The 9,180-nt window shown below is 36.9% G+C and overlaps 1 long non-coding RNA gene across 1 annotated transcript; it reads left to right on the top strand.

Annotated features, from left to right (window-relative positions):
- Window positions 1–6,997: 6,997 nt before the first annotated feature.
- LOC114482177 (uncharacterized) lies at window positions 6,998–8,006 on the top strand. Its single transcript, XR_003676313.1, has 4 exons — window positions 6,998–7,112; window positions 7,451–7,510; window positions 7,616–7,706; window positions 7,870–8,006. It is a non-coding gene; the product is annotated as an uncharacterized LOC114482177 (long non-coding RNA).
- Window positions 8,007–9,180: the final 1,174 nt, after the last annotated feature.

Genomic DNA, 9,180 nt, shown 5'->3' with positions numbered 1-9,180 from the left:
ACATACATGAAGTCTAAAAAACCAAGAGAACAACAGAAACATTAGACTTCATCATAAAACAACACAAATTCACAGCTACGTTATCAATTAATATATCATTTATATTATATATAACTATACACAGCAGCCCACATGTTCACATACAAACTAAAATAAATATTTGGTAAAAATGCAATGATGCAACAAGTTGTATGTATACCAGCAAGTTCATTTTGTCTTCTTTTTTTAAATAATAATAAGTCATGGTTTCGCTTATTCAGATACATTTGATCTCCTGACATGTTTCGACTGCCAAATGTCAGTCTTCCTCAGAGGTGATTGCTTTGACGTGTCCCTACGAGTTCTTTCAGAAAGAAAACATTAAAGCATGATGCTTTATTGTGTCTTTATGAGGATGTACGTCCATTTTTTTCTTCGCTCTGCCATTCCCTACAGACATTAACAATAAGTCTACTCAGTCTCTGCTGTCCCACAGAGATCAACTGGTTTTTAATGAGTTTAAACGTCGCTCAGAGGCTGCAACGGTAACGAGAAAAGTCCAAAATAAAAGAAAAGCTCAGCAAACCTCACTGAATGTAAAAGTTACTGCTGCATGATTGACATGTAGATTTTTTGTCAGATCTGCAACAGACTTTAGTTTTGGTATCTGGCCCCTGACAGAGGTTCTAAAGGGAAGCAGCTGGTCAGGGAAGCTAGGGGAGATGTTCTAATTGTGGTGCTTACCAAGCCTTAGCGTAAATCCTCATCCTATGGTTACAAAGAATATTTTACCCAGAATACACTTGGAGACAATGTCCGTGATCCACTTGTAAATGCACACATGGTAAAGTTAACTTAGAGTTGTTCAGATCAAATAAACCCATGGAGTTCACAGCCTCCAGGACACGGGCACATGGGTAAGGGACCCGCCTCCTCCTGCACCTCCAGAAGCTCCGCCCCCATACAAAGTAATCATCTAAAGCAGCGATTCTTAACTGGTGGGTCGGGACCCAAATGTGGGTCGCAGACCTGTACTGGGTGGGTCACGGACAGCTGGTAAAAAATAAATATATACTTGTGTCTCATGTTAAAATTGTCTTTTACTTTGAAAGAAACTTTTCTTTTGACAGACATGCTGTAAAATGCATGTTGCACAGGAAAAAATATTTTTTTTTTCTTTTTTTCTTTTTTTTTTAAAGACTATGTGCTTTCAACACCTATTTTTGAAAAAAATAAATTAAAAAAAAAGTGGGTTGCGATTTAATTAACGTGGCAAAATGTGAGTCCCAGGGTCAGACCAGTTGAGAACCCCTGATCTAAAGAGTTCAAACACCTCATCCGTTAATTCAGCCAAATGGGTTCTAGTCGCTGTGGAGTCAAAAGAAAGACACACTCAGCACTAAAAGACATCAGAGATAATTGGATGAAGTGAGAATACATTCAGTTTGAAATAATCAATAGAAAACACAAAGAAAAAAATCCATCTGAACGCAGCTCAATCCCTGGTGAAGGTTCCTCTATAACTGCTGTGGTTTGAACATTAAAGACTTCACTTTCCTTAATGTCTCAGTGTGTCTGTCAGAGTGGATCATATAACATTTATAATCTGTGTGTATAATATTTACATGTTTAAACATCTGGCTTTATGTGCTTGGTTTTCTCTGTAATATCCCGTGACAGGGTAGGCAAGGTAGGCAGTGCCTACCCAAGGGTGAATTGATATATTGATTATTTGTTTTAATTATAATATAATTATAAATTATTTATTTTTCAATTTACGATTGCCTACAGTACCTATAGCATTTTGTGCTTTTCATAGCCCAAATTACTAAACATCGCTATTTCCTAACCGCTGTAAGGTCGGAGGAGGCCACACCCCTTCTCAAAGGCACGTTGCTGCTCTGCCTCTGTTCCCAAAGCGTGTTTTTATGTGTTTGTCAGGTCCCCAAGATGACAACCATTTAAGTCCAAAGGCAGCGTAGAGCGCGTAACCGCGCTATGCTAAATGCTAAGTTCACAGTGCATTAGTGAATTGATATCAAGTGACCGCTGCTGCTACGTTCTCTAGCTAGTAGGCGGGATAACACTACAGTCAGCTTTTAAAATATGGGAGACCAACACCTGAGCTACCAGACCTTCAGCAAAAGTAAGGTCAGAAAATATTTTGCATTTTCCACAGTGAAAGGAAGGATTGACTTTGTGGATGAGCCTCACTGAGGCTGTTCTGAGTTGCTGTTGTTGTTATTTTCTCCGTGTTTCCAACACAAACAACGAATGTGCTGCCGTGTCATGAGATACATCTTGTTGAGAGAGTATGGAGGCTATTTTAAAAAATTGTTTGTTTCTTTAATGGTGTTTTACGATGTTGATTTTTCTAGATGGCTAAACGCTTGTTCATGTGGATCTTGTTGGGTTTTTTCTTTCTTATTATGAATTTCGTATTTTGAGATGACTTTGTTGTAAATTGCGCTATACTAATAAAGTTTAATTTAATTGAATTGAATTAACACTTGCCAGCAGAAACATATGAAATTGTCATTGGTGGTGACATTGGTGGTCTCGATTTGGAACGCCCTGCCTACCCTACCCTAGTGCTCATGGCACATCACTGCTAATATCCTTGCTCATACAAAAATTATGAAAAGTGTGTGTGAAATACTAATCTAATGCATGTGTGTGTGTGTGTGTGTGTGTGCGTTTATTATTATATATGTGATAAAGCTAAACACATGCACATATAATATAACCTCTCGTGTGTTGACGTCAAACAAAACTCCCCAAAAAAAGACTTTATTTTACCTCGTACATCAGAGAATAATTAAAGTATTTTTACATTTACCATAAAACAGGTTTTTAGGGCTGGAAATCTCAGGCGTTGCTTAGCAACAGTCGGTGCCTGGAGGCGGCCATTTTTAACTAATGTGCACACACTGCAGCGTGTCATACAATAAGGTACGAGAAAATGTGTAGAAACAAACAGGGATGATGTCGATAAATATATACAGTACATTCACATGTTTTAATTATTCAGAACTAAATAAATACATTCATGATGTTCTTATCTATGAGTTAAAAGTCATTTATTTTGGGGTTTTGTATGACTTTAAGATGAGTCATAAATAAATAAATGATCTTTGCAGTTCCTTAACAACCAAAAATGAAAACTGCAGGTGCGTCTTAGCATGAAATGGTCCAGTAATCTGTAAAGATTTGTAATTAAAAGTGAAAAATACAAACGGACCTTTTTAATTTTCTGGTTTTACGTCACATGACCACAGTCGTCAGTGATTATAATGTTTCCACCTCAGAGATGATTAGCAACAAATAAAGTGTTGAGCGTTATGCTCACTGTGTTTCAGGCTTATTTTGGCCTCAGGAGATCATTTTACCTGTTTTTTTCATCTATTGTTCACCAAGTTAACGACCGGCACTGAAACATTAGAGATTAGTTCGAGAGCAGATTGTTTCTGATACGTGTTTTACTAAAACCTCTGAGGCTTTGCCTGCATATTAATGGAAATAAGATAAGCAAGCTTTGTTCCACTGATTTTCACACACATTTTGTGACAATAATTGCAAATGATGTTGCACAGTGTTTACTCATACCAGTAGATAAAGCTCCCAAGGTTTAGAAAATACTTACAGTAAATATATAAACAATGATAATGATGTTTAACTCTCAGATTAAAACTGTAATGAAGGAAATGATGAGTTGTAGAGCAGTGCAGCATCAGCAGGAGAAAGAATCCAAGCTTATGGTCGAGTCATTTCTTTAAATCATTATTTACTCGTGTTTTTTCAGGCTGATTAAATAAATAAAACTAACATTTGCTATTACAAGCTGTTAAATAATCACTTGTACTAACAATTTCACAGGTTTTTATGGCAAGGCACAGCCGTGGTTCTCGAACATCTTACTTTGTAAATGTAATTTGGTGGCGTGAGGTCCAACAGATCAGGAACAGACTGAGCTTGTGCTGCGTTTACCACTACTGACGCTACAGCTACACTATGATTACAAGATAAAACAGCAGAGATTTACTCAATAAATCTGTTGTTAGTTCAAACACTGACAAAGGTCAGAATATATGGTCCAAGCCTTTGAATGTGAGGAGGAGGAGGATGTGACATCCTGAGATGTTAACATGCCAGCACTCCTCAGATAAACCACATTAGTTTCTACATAAAAACCTGTAGATTTAACTTTAATTTCTCAATCTGTTCCATGGAGAGAACCACGATCACGTTCTGTAGCAGCAGCTAAAGAGGAGAACCTTTAGGATTCATCTACGTGTCATGGACTTCGTCTGAATAGTCCCTCTTATCTCCTTTCCTATCCACTTTTCCATAACCCTGTGGACGACGTCATGGGGTAAAGGAAAGGTAGGAGAGGAATTGGGGAAAGGCGATCACGTTTGTTTTAACAATCAGACGCACTTTAACTACTGTAGGTGATGAAATAATCTGCTTATCATGAGTTTCCTATGTTGTCGTCGTAAGGAATTGTGGGTCAGCTTTATCTCATCTGCTTTGGTAAAGGATGCATCAGTGTTTCCTAGGCTAAAGGAGGTAAAAAAAAAAGTAAGCATTGACCTCTTTTCCTGAGTTTAAAGAAAACTCTTTATCATGGCTACCACTAAAACACTTCTGGGGGTGAAGGAACAATGGATAGTAAAGGAGATAGGAGGGACTATTCAGACACAGCCATGGACTCATCACGCCACATCCAGCTCAACGTATGAACGCTGACTCCACCATGGACTCCTCTGATTGGATGTTCTGGCCATGCTGCATCAGGAGCTCAAAGATCTCCTGGAGTTCTCCTTTCAGCACATTAAATATCTATAGGGCAACAGTGTTAGAAAAGTGTTCTGATGGTAGAACATCTCCAACATCTATCTGTAGTTGTGCTGGAGAGCAGAACCGGATCATCATCTCCACCACCTTCTACCGAGGAGCTCCTAGAGAAGGAGCATAAGGAACATTAGAGGAACTCTTCCCTAAGTAGACAAGTTAGCTGTGTGTATTCACAGTGACTTAAGACAGGGTGAAAAATGAAACTCTCTAAAAACAACAGCTGTAGCTCTATAGATGTTTGAGTCACATTCTTTAAGGATGTAATCTCAAACACAATAAATGTTTGTTTAGGAACCAAACAACAATGCAAAGAAAATGTATTTATAGCACATTTAATTCACAAACCCTCTCTAGCTGTGTTTCCATTACAGTTTTTGTCATAGTCAAAGTGATAGGTACCAGGTACGTCACTTCCTGTGACGTGAAATTGTGTAGAAAGTGTTTCCATTGAGCTTCAACCATACATTTAATATGGAAACATCTGAAAAACCTCCTCATGGAAGAATAAAAACCTTTTAGAGATATTTCAGTCTTTTTATTACCTGCTCCTTTAATGACTCAGAGTTTCACTTTTTATCTGAGTTCTTAGATTGTGTTCAGATTGAGTTCAAAACTGGTTGTCATCAAATTACCTCCAGATAAATTCAAACAAAACAGAAACTCTGATCATGGCTCCTGATGAAAAGATCCCTCTGATTAAAAACTACCTTGATGATCTGGGCTCATCTGTGAAAACCAGCCTCAGAAACCTTGGGGTTGTGTTTGATCAGTCCATGTCTTTGGATGGTCACTGTAGTCTGACTAAAAACTGTTTTTACCACCTGAGAAATATCTCTAAAGTGAGGCATTTGTTTTCAGATCTGGAACTGGTCATACACTGTAAGAAATGTCAGTAAAATATACAGCAAAACACCGTAAAATTCCAACGGTAATGGAGCGTAAAACCAAAAACGTCCTTTTACTGTATTAAATAGATTGATTAACCGTTAATTGTGAGACTGGATAAAACTTTGTTTTTTACTGTAATAAAATGTTGAAATTATAAATATTTTCTGTTAAAACAAATAAATATGCATACATTTTACAATTAAATATTGTAATGTTGAAAATGTCTGAAAACCTTCGATTTTACGGTATTATTTGAGTAAAACTACATCTTTTGGGGTTGTGCACATTGGAATTCACAGTATAAATCTGTAGATTTTTAAGCAGACAAAAACATTAATTTTTACAGAAGCAAGATGTTAAAAAATAGGGTCCACTGTAATAATACAAGCAGTAAATACCATTTTTAAAAAAGCAAATATCAGCAGTAAAAGACAATTTAGTTTTAACGTTTTTTTACTTTAGAGCAAAACTGTTTGTTGTTGTAAATCTGACATGTTTTGAACTATAATTTTTAGAATTTTGGAAAAACGTATGAGGTAGAAAGTTGAGCAATGTCATTTTTCAATCGAATGTAATACATATAAAACCTTAACTATGGCCTTTGTTTGTGCTTTAATACTTTTAAATAACCAGCCAAAAAACTGGATGTTAAATAATAACATCGAAAAGTTTATGAAAATCAATAAATCTATCTAAACCACCTGTTCTCATTAAATATATCTTTTATATATCTTACTTAAAAATAATGACTGACCCCACAAAGTGACCTCCTGACACACCGCTAGAGCAAACACGACCAGATTTGTAATGATTTTTAACACTTTATTTCATCACTAAAATAACGCATGATGGTTGCACACAATCATTACATTTGCCTCTACTCAATGAATAAATCCATCGCGGGGGAACGTGAAGCTCCACCAATCAAAAGCATTGTAGTAGATCATGTGACTACCGAGCATCCTGGGTAATGTAGTTCTAGGACGAAGGCTCGCTGTTAAACTGTATTTTTTCCTAAACTATATCGATCTCATACGTACTTTTTTCACCTACATCTGACTTTGAGGTCGCTTTATAACCACATAGCTGGTTTCAGCCCAAGCTGACGTAGTTACGGAGTTAAAGACTTTTTTGAAATCCATACGGCCTCAAAGCAAGGGGAATTTTACTTCCGGACCTGAGAGGAGGCGGGACGAAGAGCGACATTACCTTGCGTGATGACGTCACCTAAAAATGACCAATAGCGCGGCGCGCTGCTGAGCTGTGCCGACCGCTCTTTTTTTCAAGCAGGAGACGCTTTGCTAACGGACGCAGTTTTGAATTTGGATTAGCTCCTTGTTAGCTGCTTGGACCACAGCATCTTCCTGGCAGCTTTCAATTAATTCGAGGTGAGTACATGCAACTTCAAGTTATCTCTGTTTTAAAAACCCACCAGCCCAGCTTTTATAGATCATTTTAGGAGTTATTTTTTTATGAGTGAGGTTGTGAATTTAGTTAGCATTTGTGAGTTCAGTTAGGATTACTGTGGTGAGGGAAGCATTGCTCTTGATTAGCTTCGGTGTTTGGCGTGCTTAATTTGCTAGGGAGGAATTACCCAAGTACATGGAGTACAAGGTTAGTAAAATAAACAGATTCTAGAAGATATTTTACACATTTCTCTGTTGTCCCTAAATCTCGTTTAGTTTATTATGATTAAAAAGGCTTGTTTTGTTCCTGTCCTTTTCAGACACTGAATTTGAGCAGAAACCATAAGGATACTGAAAGGACCTGTGACTCTCAGGAAATGGTGAGATTTCAGGTCATAATCTTATTTTTTCTTTTTCTTTTCCCCCCCATTAAATTCATTTTCCTTTGTCCCTTTACAATATTGCTGTTTTGTTTTTGTAAACAGCATCAAATGAGAGTGACAGATGAAACAGTTTCAAGACAATGGCAGGAAAAGCATGCTGAAGATGGAATCAAACCTTGGCTGGAAATATTTGGTATGTGTTTTACCGTGAATCAAACTGTTGAAAAGCATTCAGCTACACTGCAACACAGAGAAACTTGTTTTGAACTTATTTTCTTGTTACTTTAATTTCTTGTCTCATTATTTTTGTCAGTTTTTATTATTTATGGTGTATGTCCTTTTCTTTCTGAATGCAGAAGGGATCTAGCCGGTCCGCAATGAAAGCTTCATTGCCCCCCCGTGAGTCTTCTGGCAGAAATGATGGCGCCTGTATTCTTTGGTTTCCCTAAACATCACACCCTGTTTATACGAGGCTCTTCAATTAAGTCTGCACCCAAAGATTCAAGAAGAGGTAAGCAGTGGTATTGTTCAAGTTTTGCAAAAGAAAGATGGACAGGAGACACTCTTCTTAATCAGCCGAGCTCAGGTTCATGTCCCGGTGAGCAGTTTCATACGATGAAGGAAACTGACGCTATTAAATGTAGATTGAATGATGGGTCTTATCACCATGCATTCAGTCATTAACTTCAAGTTCTATGATAAATCAATAGGAAACTTAAATACAATGTTTTCCAACAAATGTTGATTGTGATTAGGGCTGCGTTGTCTATGTATCACTTTTACATAAGTAGATTTAAGAACAGCATACTTACTTATTATTAGGTCTGTTTTTGACAGCATGTTTTGTTAATTTCTGTGCATTTTACCCAAGCACTGATCAAACTTTTGAAACTTTGTCCATTTTTTGCTGCAGAGGGGATCCTGCCAGTCCAAAGTGAACTCCTGATGGACATTGAAGTACTCCTGCAGAGCTTGTATCTTCGACACCATGCGCATTAGAAACTCCACTGAGTGCTTTCTTTCACCAAGGCAGGACCCAGTGACTCATTACTGTTGATAGGTCAGGGGCAGGTAATTTTTTGTTTCATGTTTATTCATTCCTCCATGGATTACCAGCCATTTATATGGACACATGCTGTATTCTCAAGATCTATGCTGTTTGGTAGGAATAGAGAAAATGGTATGTTTAGTCTGTTTTCAAACGGTATGTCAAATTTTCTCATTGTTTATCAGTAATATTTACCTTGGTTATATATGAGCATCTTTAGATTTTTCTATATTTAGCGGTTGCAAATGTAAAATGTACGGTAAACTATTTATGTTCCTCATATTATACTGTATTTTTAGCGGTAAAATACTGGCAGCTTGGAGCACTGTTAAAAAAAAAAAACTGTCAAATTTACGGTAAAATACCGGCAGCTGTGGTTGCCAGGAATTTACCGTAAAATGTATCTGGTCAAAATAAAATGCTGTAATTTGTTATACAATTTCACTGTGTTTTTTACTGTCAAAGGTTTTAATAAGGTTGAACATATTTCTGTTATTTTTACAGTTATTTACCATAATAGGGTCTATCCTGTTACTGTTAAATTAACAACAAATTACTGTAAATATTATTATATTTTAACTTTTATTTTACTGCAAATATCCGTAAAAAGCAATGGAAA

Source organism: Gouania willdenowi, chromosome 20 (genome assembly GCF_900634775.1).
Source record: "Gouania willdenowi chromosome 20, fGouWil2.1, whole genome shotgun sequence".
NCBI classification, from domain to species: domain Eukaryota; kingdom Metazoa; phylum Chordata; class Actinopteri; order Blenniiformes; family Gobiesocidae; genus Gouania; species Gouania willdenowi.
Note: the sequence above shows the minus strand (reverse complement) of the source record. Positions and strands in the feature narration are given on the sequence as shown.